The sequence below is a fragment of the Muntiacus reevesi genome, chromosome 17 (assembly GCF_963930625.1).
Source record: "Muntiacus reevesi chromosome 17, mMunRee1.1, whole genome shotgun sequence".
In the NCBI taxonomy this organism is placed as follows: domain Eukaryota; kingdom Metazoa; phylum Chordata; class Mammalia; order Artiodactyla; family Cervidae; genus Muntiacus; species Muntiacus reevesi.
The window spans coordinates 14,106,060-14,123,400 of NC_089265.1; positions in this window are offsets into that span (position 1 = coordinate 14,106,060).

The window sequence follows — 17,341 nt, forward strand, 5'->3', positions numbered from 1 at the left end:
TAAGAAAATGTATTCTGACCTGTAAGAGCAGTTTCCTGCCATTCAGCCTGTGTAGATCTGCTTTAAAATGCCCATGCCTTTGAGAAATTCTATTTCTGAGAATCTGTTTTTTTAAAAATCATCTTAAATGTGAAAAAAAATATATGCACACACACTTGCAGTGAAATTTTTAGTAAAAATGCTTTTTATAATAGGAAAAATTGAAAATAAAATTTCATAATAGAGGAGGATGGATTATATATTACATTGCAACAATTTGTTGTCATAATATTTTTTACTGGGGCTTCCCTGATGGCTCAGTTGGTAAAGAATCCGCCTGCAATGCAGGAGACTCTGATTTGATTCCTGGGTCAGGAAGATCCTCTGCAGAAGGGAGAGGCTACCCACTCCAGTATTCTTGGGCTTCCTTGGTGGCTCAGCTGGTAAAGAATCTGCCTGCAATGTGGGGAGATCTGGGTTCAATCCCTGGATTGGGAAGATTTTTTTACTGATCTCATGTAAAACATGAGAATATGCTTCTATTTAAATTAAATGAGTAAAGCATAATAAAGTTACATTACAGTCCTATTATAACTATATAAACTATATGTTTAGCAAAAGAAGCCTAAAAGGACATAGCATGCAATGTTAGCTGTGCTTGTTTTGGGATCCTGAGCTATGAATTTTTTCCCTTTCTCATTTTTTTAGAATTGTCTGTAGCATATCACTTTTATAAAAAAAAAATAGATAACTAGTATACAGCAAAAAATAACCTTCTTTGTCTTTGTGTATCATATACTAACCTCGGCAGAATACTCCTGAGTAAAAAAAAAGAATCCCCATGTCCCTTCTAACTTTGATTCCACATCTAGAAATGATTTCTGGATGTGATAGGTTTGTATAAATGATACATGGACCTGACTATCTTAATATTGACTGTTGACTCATGTGCCACTGTTCCAGGACTTTGTCCTGATGCTACTCATTTGCAGTAATTCACAGTAGATTGCATGCCATCTTATATATCATGCTTCTTGGGGAAAAAGTGTCAGTGGAAAGAGATTCTGTAATGATGGTGTCTGGGATTGGCATGTAGGCTTACCGACTAGTGAGGCAGAAAATGTAGCAAATGATAAGAAATGTGCCCCATGATTGTCATCATCATCACCACACAGATTCATGGCTGAACCCTCCAGCATAACCATAGGACAGGTTAAATGGGAGTAAACTCATTAGGCACGTCAGCCTCACTTCATTAGTAATGGGAAGTAGTTCAACGAGTGCAATTGCATGTCTGGCCATTTTCTGTGGCTCATATACTTTGAGTTGTAGGAAGATGCATACCCTCCAGATGCCTGAGGGGAATGTAAGGTAAGCATTGGAGGAATGTCTGTCTTGAACTATTAGTTATGTAGTTCTGGACTATTTTTCATAGACCGGACCGAGAGCTTTATAGTTGCACATATTAGAATTCAATATATCTGTGAGCTTATTCTACTTAAATCTTTGAGCATATCTTCTGCTTAGCTCAGTCTCTTGGTGGATTCTCTTGAATATAGCCAGCTCGTTGGATTTTGCTTTGTGGTTAAAAGAGTATTTTGCTGATGTTCTGTTGTTGTTGCTTATGTTCTTGTTTTGTTTTTGTTTTCTCCTTACTGATAACAAATATACATGGAGGTGGAGGAATGGAGACAGTGTGCAAGGATAAGGGCAGAAGAGGGATGGAGTGTTACTCTGTTTGAGTTGAAATATAGTGTTTCAGATATATTGCCTCTGATATCTCTATTTTTTGTGCATTTTAGTCTAACTTTCACATCAGTATCTGAAAAATAGATGTAGTTTTAAAATTCATAAATGGACATATATGTGTATATATTCATACATATATATAAATATACATTTCCCTTATAATTTTAAAATTATATTTACATCCTTATAAAGTTATTCAATCATTTAAATCCTCACAAATACTGTCCATTCATTGTTTGCTTCCTGAAGTGAAAGTCTCTTAGTCATGTCTGACTCTTTACAACCCCATGGACTATATACAGTCCATGGAATTCTCCAGGCCAGAATACTGGAGTGGGTAGCCTTTCCCTTCTCCAGGGGATCTTCCCAACCCAGGGATCAAACCCAGATCTCCCCGTATTGCAGGCAGATTCTTCACCAGCTGAGCCACAAGGGAAGCCCACGAATACTGGAGTGGGTAGCCTATCCCTTCTCCAGCGGATCTTCCAGACCCAGGGAAGAGGTCGGGAAGATCTGAGCTATGAGGGAAGCCCTTGCTTCCTATACATTCTCTTTTAATTATTGAAATATTTTTTAAAGGCTTTCATTATTAGTGTGACTCCTAGAAATCATAAGGATAAGTCTATGTGAATTATAGAAATACCTCCTGTGATACTCTGGGAAGGTGCTTGATAAAACATTTCTTTCCATATTCTAGGTAGCAAGAAAGTCAGTACATGAGGGAGTGGCTAGGGCATTGTAGAATATTCTACTGACAGAGTAACATCATCTCTTACACACATGGGTTATTGTTTATTCTATAAAGCACCATTAAATAGTAAGTTATTTTTTACAATATTCTTTCAAAACTGTGACAGGTCTTATGCTTGACCAAATGCTGTTTTTTTTTTAGTTAAAAATTCCTCTTCTACCACCTCACCCCAACATATGACATGGATTTCCCTTCCTTGGGGACTATGCTATGAATAGTTAATTGTTATTGGTCTGTATATTCCTTAAAATATTGCATGTCGGCATGAACACAGTTTTCTAGAAGCAATCTCTTAGGCACATAGTATAAAGGAGTTGTTATTTGATTATTTTTTGTGAGTACAATACCTGTTTACTATAGCCAAATTTTATACATTGTTTTTTGTAGCTAGATCACACCATTAACTCAGAGAGGTTGTAGTCATACTTTTTAAAGAATATAATATGCTGATAGGGCAAGCATTTCAATTTGAAATTGCATTCAACCTCTGTGAATGAGGTATAAAAAATAACAGTGACTAAAAAACAACATAAATGTGTTTTTCTCCCAGGTCACAGGAGACTGAAATTAGGCAGCCCAGGGTCAATATGTCATAGAGACACTCTGATGTCACTAAGTGTTTAGACTTATTCTAACTGTGTTCTGTTGTCTCTTCCATTGTTCTTCCATTTGATTATTACAAGAAAGCTTCTTATCTCTGTGCGTGTGTGTGGATAGTTGCTTCAGTCATGTCTGACCCTTTGCGACTTTATGGATTGTAGCCCATCAGGCTCCTCTGTCCATGGAATTCTCCAGGCAAGAATACCAGAGTGGGTTGCCTTGCCCTCCTCCAGGGGATCTTCTCAACTGCGGGATGGAACTCACTTCTGCATTGTAGGCAGATTCTTTTATCTATTGCTGAGCCACCTGGGAAGCCCCTTATCTCTAGATATTATAATACCTAGTCAGGGCTTTCTAAATTATCTCATCTACCTCCCTTGGGTAGAATTGTTTTATTTTATCTTATACATGAATACTGTTTGTTTGTACACACCAATCTATTTAAAGCATAAAATAGTTTTTTAAGAATTAGAAACATTGGATTATTTTTAAAGGTTTTCTTTTTTATCCATTCATGCTTTAATGAGCTATTCTCTTGCTCCAAGCTATTGAACAGGCAAGTCAGCTTTCTCTTAGAAAGTGAGAGCAGAATAAATTGTGACTTCTAATTTTTTTCTCTTTCAAAATAAATTGAAACTGTGAAACTGATGAGAAGGAAATGGCAACCCACTCCAGTATTCTTGCCTGGAAAATCCCAGGGAAGGAGGAGCCTGGTCGACTACAGTCCATGGGGTCTCAAAAAGTTGGACATGACTGAGCAATTTCACTCACTCATGAAACTGATGTAACAGGATTTAAAACTACAGTTCAAAGGCAGTGGCTATTATATGTCTGTGTACTATTGTAAATTTTTAAGAAATCATATTTTGTCCAAAGCATTTGCTTTTGTTTGAGGGGCTCTTCTTTACAAAGAAAATTTGCTCACTCTGTTATTTTATTTGGTTATCAAAAATTTACATGTCCTTATGATCTTACTTTGTGAAAGTAATGATACCTGTCCTGCTTATGTTTTCTTTTGTAAGCTATCAATACTAAGTGTGACATGGCTGTCTATTTTACTTCATTCTTGTAAGACTTGCTTCTGACCAATTTCACTGGATTGAAAATATTTGAGAGTAGATATATGTTCTTAGCATGTTTAGCTGAATAGTTTTTTCTGCCCTCTGATACCGTCGAATTATTATATTTGTTGATCAATCAAATTTCAAGCAATAGCAATAGCGAACTAGAGTAAACTTCTATTCCTGTCTAGCTAAATCACTCATCTATATGCTTTTCCAAATATTCAGCTTGCCTGAGGTCAACATGATGACCATCTTTGAAGTCTCATAGGAAAAAACATTGATTTCTTGTGGTTATGAGAGAAGGCAGAAGAAATGGAGAAAACAGTATGTTTGCATTAGCCCTGTCTTCCTACTGCCTTATGCCATACATCCAGGGATGAAATTACTAGATAAACAGATAAAATCAGTGTTAGTACATTTTGAAGCCTCTCATAGTTAACTGCTAAAGTCATCAAAGAAATTCTGCCTATTAATAATTGTTTAGCTAGAGGATAACTCAGAATAAAACTTCCCAAACAACATTTCATGAGTCATTTATATCCCTCAACATAACAATAGATATTCCATGAAATTAAGAAAAAAAATCCACATTAAAATTCAAGGAAACACTACAAATTATATCTGCTCTTATTTCAGAACATATGTCTAGTACTGTGATCTTTTGAATAGCAAAAACAAATCTAGATGGAATATTATAGATTATATGATCCTTACATTGCCAAGTTGTACAATAAGTTCTGAAGTATAGATGTTACCAACCTAACTCTATAAAAACATTATGAATAATTGCATACATTAGAAAGAGAAAGTCATGTTCTCTTATTGTGATATTTAATGATTTGTTCCCAGTTTTTATCCTTTGCAGCAACATAATGATTTATATTGCATGAAGATTATGGGGGAAAACATTTGTTGAAATGCTTGTCCTTACAAATCCCCTTCTACCTTTTTCTTGTGAATTCCTGAAATGTGATTTACTATGTGCTTCTCAGTGCTGAGTATCTTGTTTACCTAGACTTGCTGCAAGAAGATTACTAAGCTTTGGATCTTCCCTTGAGTCCAAGATCAATAAGTTAGGCAAATAGCAAAATTATATGCATCCTATTTCTTTAATAGTGACTATGTAGCAAGCATTTTAAAACAATAAGTAACTTCAGATTTTTACGAGAAATGAATGAATTTAGTATTGGAGGAAACACAGCATAGAAGAGCCCAGAATATTATACCTATCATATGGGGCACCCAATAAACTTTCTGATTAAAGCTGCCTTTATACTCTCTAGCCACTGGAGATGTAAAATGCACAGCAGCACATTTAAGGGTCTGAATACTTCAATAAAGATAACTGTATACTATACAATGTAAAGTAATCTAAATGTTTCTGATCCAATGTGCTTTATCCTAGAAATTGTAATTTATGGGACAAAACTACTTTCATTGAATGTGGCTTGAGTAACAGGGACATAGAATATGTAAATTACTCTGTTGATGCTATTATTATGCTCACTCAAAGATACTCTTTTGGGCTCAAATCCACCTCTATTATTTAAAAAAAAGGAGAAATAATTTATATTAGGCTGTAAGAATTTAGCTCATCTATGACAGAGGAAAAGTAACCTGACTGAAAATGTTTGGTCAGCCAAGAGCAGGGAGGGAAGAGAGTTTGATAAAGGAAGAGTGAAAATTCATGGAATCTTCTCTTTAGACAACCACTCAGATGGTGTTATATACCTTAGCAGTCACTCAGAGCTTTCCTTGTTTTTCCTTGGTTTTCTTGTTGGGGTCTCTACCTACAAGCTATATATGAGAACTCTATCTCAATGGAGAAGAAAAAGAGGTCATTATGCTCTGGAAAACACAGGAGACAAAGTCTTAAGTGAATGAAATTACAAATATGCATAGCTTTCAAAGTACTGCAATTGAATCTTTTTTTTTTTAGGTTCGTGGTTTAAGGAGTCCCAGTCCAAACTGTATGTGCAGGCCCACTTATACACTCACACAGAGAAGCATTCTTTTACTTGAAAGAATTTTAAGTGCTCACCTTGAGATGACCTTCCTGCTTCAATGCTGCCTAAGACCATCATCTCCTAGTCTAAATGGGATAAAGACTGCCTACTTCCTTTACTCTTTATCAAGGTGAACCCAAAGAAGGTGGCAGCCTTCTTTGAACAATATTAAATTGTTCACTAGTATGCTATGTATGTATGTAATGCACAATTGCAATTAGTATGTAATGAACAATTTGATATTAGTTTCTCTTTTCTCTGTACAGTTGACAAAATTCATAAGTTATTTCTTTCTGCCCCTTTCTCCTTACAATATTGTCTGATAAAGCACCCTAGACAGACCTGTTTCTCTGTGGATCACCATGTTATTTCTTTTTTTTTAAATTTTTTAAATTTAGTTATTTCTTTAATTTCAGTGTCCACAAAGGAGCACTTCTATATTTTGTAGTTGTGTGCATGAGTGTGTGTGTGTGTGCCTGTATGTGTATGTGTGTGTATTTCAAGGAGGGGAAGTCACCCCTCAACCTCTCTTGAGTTGTTATGACTTGAACCAATAATAAAATTGACACACGATACATTTAACAGGAAAACTTTTAGTTCATAAGCATGGAGGTCTCACAGAAATGAGATCTAAGAAGTGGTTGAAGCAGGCAGCTTTTATACTTTTTACAAAAAGAATTGACAGGACAAAGACAGGATAAAGAATTAACAGGTCAAAGAAACTTAAGATTCAGTCACTTAATTTGTGAAGAATCTAAATAGACTTTGGACTTGAATAATAAATTAAAGAAGTAACATGGTTTGTATATACAGGATTCTACACTCAAATGCCATTTATGGTGATAGGAGTGTCCTTCCGTTTCCAAATGCAGGGAGTGTACCTTTCAAAAGAGAGATTTATTTCCTGCTTTCAAGGAGACAGAAAGAGGGTCAGAGTGTCCCTCTTTCATTGGCCCTTTTAATTCAAAATAATCAATATGCCATTGAGGTACATTTTGGGGCAGCCTGCCCTGGGCCCCAAGAGTATGTGTATGTCTCTGTCTATAACAGAAGTTGTACTGAATCAAGAAGAATTTCTATGCAGACTGAAAGTGGTTTATTTGACTTGATTTGTATTAAAGATGTATTTCTGGCCTAATAAGATGTTTGTAAGGGAGTTTTGTTGGTTTTTATTTATACCAACCCTGAGTTTTCAGATGTTGACTTTTTATCTAAATAGTTTAAAGGAGAAAAAAAAAGAGGATGGGGTGGGAATGGTATATGCACCTGCAAGGTATCATAAACTTAAACCTAATTGTAATCATCAAGCTTCCTAAAATTAAAATTTTAAGAAATGCAACTTAATGGGAAATATAGTCTCAGCCTTTTCAAGCAAGTGAAGCTCAGGTTCACAGTCTAAGTCAGCTGTTTATTTTGAGCATAAATGTGTTATATGTTCTATTTCATGTCAGTTCCATTAGTGACTCTTTTGTATTAGCTCAGAATTTTGCTACAAGGATGTATACTATGCCTGGTATTTTAGCTAAATATTAACTTTCTTAAGCTTAACAGTGATAGAAAGATTATTTAAAATAATCTATGATGATGACCTACTCTGCTAGTTGACTAAATAATCATCTCATTTTTTTCTAAGTTGAATTTTTTGGGTTTTGGATATTGCCATCTATGTGTTTATATTCACTAGATGTGAAAAGCCAAAGTTTACATGTTAGCTGTTATATTCCCAGGATATCACATTTTGTTCCCAGCATCTTTGTGCACTGCATATAATTAGTGCTCAATAAATAATTATTGAATATATTTATATATTAATTTATTTACACATCTATCATTTATCTATTTGTTATTTGTACTCTGCCATCTATCATCATAGAATTTTAGAATGCACAAGGAATATTTCAAACTGCTATGCTATTCTCCAGTACAATGAAAGTTGTCAAATTTGGAGAACTAAATCAAAATAGAAGTAATGAAGGTTAATATTTCGGTAAACCTACTTTACCAGGTTTCGGTAAACCTGGAAACCTTATTTTTGCCTTAGTCTCTCTTCACAGACTAGATAATCTATGTTTGGTTAGAATAAGAAGTTGTTTCCTTCCATTTTCTTTTGTACATATAGACATCTGGATAAATAAAATAATTTATAATGATTATTATGGCATTATATATGATTAAAGTATTTGCATAAGAATAAGGATAATGGAGTGATATCTGACAAGTTAGGAAAATATGTATGACCTTATCTGCCTTAAAATATGGGTTACTTTATGAACACATAATCCTGGGGAAGCATCTTAAAGAGAAAAATACTTGTTTAAGTCACCTGAAATTGAGTGTGAATTTTTACCAAATATAGAAGATATATGTATTGGTTCAGATAGACTATTTTTCATAATAGACATCCTCGAAACAATAGAGTCTGAAACAACAAAAGTTGACCCCTTGATTGTATCCATGCCCACTGTGGATTGACTGAAGGCCCCTACTCAATGCAGTTACTCAACTGGCCCCATGTACAGTGTTGTTATTCACGGTGCCAGAAGGCAGCTAGAGATGTGGAGGGCCTAGCATCAACAATTAAGTGACAAACAACACTTCTCATGGTTCACGAGATTCTCTCCACCCTCGGGAAAGTCCGAAGGTGGTGTCTTCTCATGAACCCAGAAGGTAAGGAGTGGGAAATATTTATATGGTGGTCACAGTATATTTTTTTTGATCTGACATCAGACAAATACTACATGTTCTTCACATGGTATATATTCAAGAAGAACTTGTCTCTTTGTTCTTTATTCTTTTTCTTCCACTTTTATTGAGATATAATTGACATGCAGCACTGTATGAGATGTACAGCATAATGATTTGAATTACATGCATCATGAAACTATTATCACAAAAGGTTTAATATCCATCATCTCACAATAAATACAAAATGAAAAAAATAGAAAAAAATAGTTTCTTGTCATGAGACCTCAAGCTTTACCTTTAAATTTTCATATATAACATGCAACAGTATTAATTATCATCATTTTTTGGATTACATCTTCAGTTATTTATAACTGGAAATTTGTACCTTTTTATGATTTTCATCCAATTCCCCCTCAACCCAAAACCCACCTCTGGTAACCGGAATTCTGATTTCTTTTTTTTATATTTTTTTTTTGTTTGGTTTTGAAGTATGTTTGACCTACAACACTATGTTAATCCCTGTTACACATCACAGTGTTTCAGTATTTCTGTACATTTAAAAATTATCAAAAAAAATAAAAACATAAAATAAAAATTATCACCATGAAAATTCTAGTTACTGTCAACATGCAAAGATATTATGTAGTTCTTGACTATATTCTCCACACTGAACATTTCATAACTGTGATCCACTTATTTAGCAGTTAGAATTTTATATCTCTTAATGTCCCTCACCTGTTTCTTCTTTCTCCAATCACTTCTCATCTGGCAACCACCTGTTTGTTCTCTGTATCTATTACTCTTTGTTAAATTTGTTAAGATGCTTTGTTTGTTCCTTTGTTTTGTTTTCCAAATTCCACATAAGATGAAATCATGCCATATTACTCTTTGTCTATTTCGCTTAGCATAATACCTTTTAAGTCCATTCATGTTGCAGTAAATGATAGGATTTTATTCTTTTTATGGCTGAATACCATGCCAGTGTGCGCATGTGTATGTATACAATGATTAAGCTATGGAAGCAATCTAAGTAGCCATGAATAGATAAATGCATAAAGAATATATGATTTTATATATATATATATATATATATTGCAGTGAACATAGGAATTCATTGGAGGGACTGATGTTGAAGCTGAAGCTCCAATATTTTGGCCACCTGATGTGAAGAGCTGACTTATTTCAAAAGACCCTGGTGTTGGGAAAGATTGAAGGCAGGAGGAGAAGGGGATGACGGAGGAAGAGATGGTTGGATGGCATCACTGACTCAATGGACATGGGTTTGGGTAAACTCCAGGAATTGATGATAGACAGGGAGGCCTGGAGTGCTGCGGTTCATGGGGTCTCAAAAGAGTCAGACACAACTGAGTGACTGAACCGAACTAAAGTGAACATATGAGTCCGTGCGTCTTTTCTATTTAGTGATTAATGTTTTCTTCAGATAAATATTCAGGAGTACAATTGCTGGATTGTATGGTAGTTGTATTTATTTTTTTGAGGAATTGTCATACTGTTTTCCATAGTAGCTGTACCAATTTACATTCCCACCAGTAAAATGAAGCCTTTACTCCACATCCTCACTAATAGTTCTTATTTATTTTGTTTTTGATAATAGCCAACCTTTCAGGTGTAAGGTGATATCTCTTTGATTTGCATTTCCCTGATAATTAGTGACGTTGAGCACCTTTTCATATATCTTTGGCCATGCCTGTCTTTATTTGAAAAATGTCTACTTAGGTCTCTCCCCATATTTTACTGGACTGTTGGTTTTTTTTTTTTTTTTTTGTATTCAGTTTTATGAATTCTTTGTATATTTTGTATAAAGACCTTTGAAGTTTGATGTTAGTTCTCTTGTTTTCTTTACATTTTTGTTTCCCTTGCCTAAGAAGGCATATCCAAAAAATACTGGAAATATTGATGATGTTAAGGAATATACTGCCTATATTTTCTTCTAGAAGACTTGTGATTTTAGGTTTTACATTTAAATCTTTAATTTTGAGTTTATTTTTGTCCATGGTATAAGAAAATGGTCTGGTTTGATTCTTTTAATTCTACTGCCCAATTTTTCAGCACAATGTATTGCAGAGGTTATCTTTTTGCCATTATGTGTTCTTGCTTCCTTTGTCATAGATTAACTGCACATATAAGTGTGAAATCATTTGAAGTCTCTATATTCTATTCCATTGACCTGTATGCTTGTTTTGTGCCAGTACCATACTATTTTTATAGCTTTGTAGTCTAATTTTAAAACAGGGAGCATAACATCTCCCCCTTTATTCTTTTTCAACTTTGTTTTGGCTATTTGGGTCTTGTGTCTCCATACAGATTTTAAAATTATTTGTCTTAGTTCTGCAAAAGATAGCATTGGTATTTTATAAAGATGGCACTGAATCTGTAGATTGCTTTGGAGAGTATGGTCATTTTAACAGTACTAACTCATCCAATCAGTAAGCACATTATATTTTTCCATTTGTTTGTTTCATCATCAGTTTCATTCATCAGTGTCCTATAGGTTTTTAAGTACAGATCATTTACCTGCTTAGTTAGTTATTTTTATTCCTAGGTATTTAATATTTAATAAAATAAATAAAATTAAATATTTAAATAATTTAATAAAATATTGTAATATTGAAATATTTTATTAAATATTAAATGCCTATGAATTTATTATTAAGTGCCTAGGAATTTAATATTTTGTTAACTACCGATGAATGTATTTACTGTATGTATATCTAGGAGTGTAGGAATGTATGCCTATGTATACTTAGAAATGTAGGAATGTATAACTAGGAATGTGATGGTAAATAAGGTCGTTTTCATAATCTATCTTTCTGATAGTTCCTAGATAATATATAGAAATGACATAGATTTTTGTATGTTAATTTTGCATCCATTGACTTCATTGAAGAGATCCAATTGTTTCTAATGGTGTCTTTAGGATTTTCTCTTTGTTAATATTATGCCATTTGCAGGCAGTGACAGTATTACTTATTCTTTTCCAATTTAGATTCCTTGTTTCTTTTCCTTGTCTAGTTGTTGTGACTAGGACTTCCAGTATACTATGTTGAATAACAGTGGCAAGATTGGGAATTCTTCTCTTGTTCCTGATCTTAGAGGAGATGCTTTCAGTTTTTTACTGTTGAGTATGATGTTCAGTTCAGTTCAGTCGCTCAGTTGTGTCCGACTCTTTGCGACCCCATGGACTCCCCTCTGCCTTTTCTAAAACCAGCTTGAACATCTGGAAGTTCAGGATTCACGTATTGTTGAAGCCTAGCTTGGCGAATTTTGAGCATTTCTTTACTAGCGTGTGAGATGAGTGCAATTGTGCGGTAGTTGAGCATTCTTTGGCATTGCCTTTCTTTGGGATTGGAATGAACCCTGACCTTTTTCAGTCCTGTGTGCACTGCTGAGTTTTCCAGATTTGCTGGCCTATTGAGTGCAGCACTTTCACAGCATCATCTTTTAGGATATGAAGTAGCTCAACTGGAATTCCATCACCTCCACTAGCTTTGTTTGTAGTGATGCTTCCTAAGGCCCACTTGACTTCACATTCCAGGATGTCTGAATCTAAGTGAGTGGTCACTCATCTGATTCCAAGCATCTTGGGGTATGATGTTACCTGTGGACTTATCATATATGGACTTCATTATGGTGAGTTGTGGTTGCTCTGTACCCACTTTGCTGACAGTTTTATCAAAAATATGTGTTGAATTTTATCAAAAGTTTTTTCTGCATCTATTGAAATGATCATATGGTTTTTATTCTTCACTTTGTTAATGTGGCTTATTGAACTGATTGATTGCTGATATTGTATTATCCTTGCATCCCTGGAAGAAATTCCACTTTGATCATGGTGTATGATCTTTGTAATGTGATATTGAAATCTGTTTATTAATATTTTGTTGAAGATCTTGGCATCTGTATTCGTCAGTGATATTGACCTGTAGTTTTCTCTTTTTTATGACACCCTTGTCTAATTTTGATATCAGGGTGATGCTGGCCTTCTAGAATGAGTTTTAAAGCATCCCTTCCTTACAGTTTTTTGCAATTGAGAAAGTAGGTGTTCAGTTCAGTTCAGTTCAGTCGCTCAGTCGTGTCTGACTCTTTGCAACCCCGTGAGCCACAGTACGCCAGGCCTCCCTGTCCATCACCAACTCCCGGAGCCCACACAAACCCAAATCCGTTGAGTCGGTGATGCCATCCAGTCATCTCATCCTCTGTCATCCCCTTCTCCTTATGCCCTCAATCTTTCCCAGCATCAGGGTCTTTTCAAATGAGTCAGCTCTTTGCATCAGGTGACCAAAGTATTGGTGTTTCAGCTTCAGCATCAGTCCTTCTAATGAACACTCAGGACTGATCTCCTTTAGAATGGACTGGTTGGATCTCCTTACAGTCCAAGCGACTCTCAAGAGTCTTTTCCAACACCAAAGTTCAAAAGCAGCAATTCTTCTGCACTCAACTTTCTTTATAGTCCAACTCTCACATTCATACATGACCACTGGAAAAACCATAGTCTTGACTAGACGGACCTTTGTTGGCAAAGTAATGTCTCTGATTTTTAAGATGATGTCTAGGTTGGTTATAACTTTCCTTCCAAGGAGTAAGCGTCTTATAATTTCATGACTGCAGTCACCATCTGCAGTGATTTTGGAGCCCAGAAAAACAAGGCCAGCCACTGTTTCCACTGTTTCCCCATCTGTTTGCCATGAAGTGATGGGTCTGGATGCCATGATCTTAGTTTTCTGAATGTTAAGCTTTAAGCCAACTTTTTCACTCTCCTCCTTCACTTTCATCAAGAGGCTCTTTAGTTCTTCTTCACTTTCTGCCATAAGGGAGGTGTCATCTGCATATATGAAGTTATTAATATTTTTCCCAGCAATCTTGATTCCAGCTTGTGCTTCTTCCAGCCCAGCATTTCTCATGATGTTCTCTGCATGTAAGTTAAATAAGCAGGGTGACAATACACAGCCTTGACGTACTCCTTTTGGAACCAGTCTGTTGTTCCATGTCCATTTCTAACTGTTGCTTCCTGACCTGTGTATCTCTTCTTAAATGTTTGGTAGAATTCACCTGTGAAGTCACATGGTCCTGACTATTATTTGTTGGACATTTTTTAAATTAATGATTTAATTTCATTACTAGTAATTGATTTGTTCATATTTTTGTTTCTTCCAAGTTCAGTCTTGGGAGATTGTACATTTCTAGGAATTTGTCCATTTCTTCTAGGTTGTCCATTTTATTGACCTAATTGTTCATAGTAAACTCTCATGATTCTTTGCATTTATGTAGTGTCAGTTGTAATTGTTCCCTTTTCTTTTCTGATTTCATTAATTTAGGACCTCCACTTTCCTTGATGAATCTAGCTAAAGATTAATTAATTTTGTTTATATTTTCAAGTAACCTGCTATTAATTACACTGATCATTTAAACTATATTTTAGTCTTTATTTCATTTATCTCTCCTCTGATCTTTATGATTTTTTTACCTTTACTAACACTGGATATTGTTTGCTCTTTTTCTAGTTCCTTTTCATATAAGATTAGATTATGTATTTGAGCTTTTTCTTATTTTTTAATGTAGACTTGTAGTGCTATAAATTTCCCTCTTCAAAGTGGTGCTTTTATGGTGTTCTGTAGATTCAAGATTATTGATTTTTCAATTTTATTTGTCTCCAGGCAAATAGAAATGTTTTTTGTGATCCATTGATTATTACTAGCATATTGTTTAGCCTCTGTGTGTGTGTGTTTTCTGAAGTTTTTTGTTTTTTTCATTATATTAATAGTTGGTTTTCAGTCTCATAGTGCTGTGGTCAGAAAAGATGCTTGATATGATTTTAGTTTTTGTAAATTTACTGAAACTTGTTTTATGGCCTAGCATATGATCCCTTTTGGAAAACATTCCACATGTAATTGAAGCAAATGTGTATTCTTTGCTGCTTTAGGATGAAATCTTCTATGTAAATTTATTAATCCACCTACTCTAATATTGGAGAAGGACATGGCAACCCACTCCAGTATTCTTGCCTGGAAAATCCCATGGACAGAGGAGCCTGGTGGGCTATAGTTCATGGGGTCACAAGGAGTCGGAAATGACTGAGTGACTAAGCACACAGTCTAATGTATCTTTCAAGGTCAGTGTTTCCCTCTTGATAGTCTTTTTGGATGATTTTTCCATTGATGTAAAAGTGGTGTTAAAGTCCCCCACATTATTTTGTTGTTGTCAATTTCTTTCTTAATGCCTTTTAGTATTCACTGTATATATTTAGCTACTGCCATATTAGTACATATATATTTACTATTGTTGTTTCTTCTTGGATTGATCTCTTGATAATTATATAAATTCTGTTTGTCTCTTGTTACAATCTTTGTTTTAAAGTCTATTGTGTCTCATATAAATATTGCTACCCTGACTTTCTTTTCCTTTTCCATTTTCATGGAACACCTTTTTACATTCCCTCACTTTCAGTATTTATGTGTCTTTAGACCTGAAGTGACTCCATTGTAGGCAGGATTATGTATGGGTATTATTATTATTTTTTGTAGCCACTCAGACATTCTGTATCATTTGATTGGAGCATTTAGTCCATTTACTTTCAAAATGATTATTGATAAGTACATATTTATTGCCATTTTATTCATTGTGTTGACTTAGTTTTTATAGTTGTTTTCTTTCTTTCTTCTTCTTTTGCCTTTTTCCTTTCTGATTTGATGATTATCTTTAGCATTGTGTTGGATTGTTTTTCATTTTTTTGGTGTGCATCTAGATTTTTGTCATTACCATGAAGTTTATATATAGCAATCTCTGTATATGCATAAATGTGATTTTTAGAGTTGCTGATCTTTTAAGATCAAGTTCATTTTTACAACCCTTCATTTTTTATTAGAGTTGCTGATCTTTTAAGATCAAGTTCATTTTTACAACCCTTCATTTTTTATTTCACTCCCTATGTTTACTAATTTTGGCATTATATTTTACATCTCATTGTTTCCTGTATTCCTTAACCAATTTTAGACATAGATGATTTTAATACATCTGTCTTATAACGTTATAGTTTTCTAAAGCTAAACCTACTATCTTAATATATAGTTGAGTTACTACCTTTACTGTTTGCCTTTACCATTGAGATTTTATCTTCTTGCAATTTTCATGTTTGTAATCGTGGTCTTTCCTTTTCCTCTTAGAGGAGTCCTTTTAATGTTTGTTGTAAAGCTGGTTTGTGATGCTGAACTCTTTTAACTTTTGCCTCTCTATAAAAATTTTAGTCTCACCATCAAATTTGAGTGAAATCCTTGTCAGGTAGTGTATTCTTGGTTGTAGGGTTTTGTTCTTGTATTTTATCACTTTAATTATATCATGACACTCATTTGTAGCCTGTAATGTTTCTCCTTAAAAGTCTCTTGCGAGCCTTATGGGAGTTCTTGTGTACATAACTTGTTGATTTTCCCATGTTGCTTTTAATTTTCTCTGGCCATCTTTCATTTTTGCTATTTAATTACCATGTGTCTTCATGTGGTCCTTTTGGGGTTGACCCTTTTTGGTACTCTCTGTGCTTCCTGGACCTGAATCTGTTTCCTCTCCTAGGTTAGAGAAGTTTTCAGTTCTTATGTCTTCAAATATGTTCTCTGTCCATTATTCTCTCTGTTCTCTGTCTGGGATCCCTATGAGGTGAATGTGAGTACTTTTGATGTTGTCCTTGAGATAGCTAAAGTGTCCTCATTTCTTTTTATTTCTTAATTCTATGTTTAGTTTCAGTGATTTCCACTACCCTGTCCTCGGGCTCTCTTATATATTCCTCTGTGTCATTTAATCTACTGTTTATCCCTTCTAATGTCTTTTAAATTTCAGTTATTATATTCATTGGCTCTAGTTCTTCTTTTTATTCTAAGTATTTTTATTCTAAACTTTTCACTTCTCTATCCATCCAATTTTTCTCTTGAGTTCTTCTAACATATTTATAATTATTACTTTGAACTCTTTATTGGGCAGATTACTTAACTCTAATTATTTTTTACTGTGGGATGTTATTTTGTTCCTTCATTTTGAACGTATTCCTTGTCGCCTCATTTGCCCAATTTGCTGTTTTTCTTCCTATGTGTATGGTATGTTGGTTGCATTTCCTAACCTTGGAGGGGCAGTCTCTTTAGGAGAATCCCAGCAGTGCATTCCTTTGGGTCACAGGCGCTGTGTGATGCCCTAGGTGTGGGATGTGTAGGCCCTCTGTTTTGGTTGGTGACTACTATGGGTGATTTTTTAGGTGTGCTTGGCCCTTTGTTCTGGGCTTCCCTGGTGGTTCAGACAGTGAAGAATCCACCTGGAATGCATAAAACCTGGGTTTAGTCCCTGCATTGGGAGGCTCTCCTGGAGAAGGGAATGACTACCCCTTCCAGTGTTATTTTCTGGAGAATTCTGTGGACAGAGGAGCCTGGTGGACTGCAGTCCATGGGGTCACAAAGAATTGGACATGACTGAGTAACTAGGATACACACACACACACACACACACACACA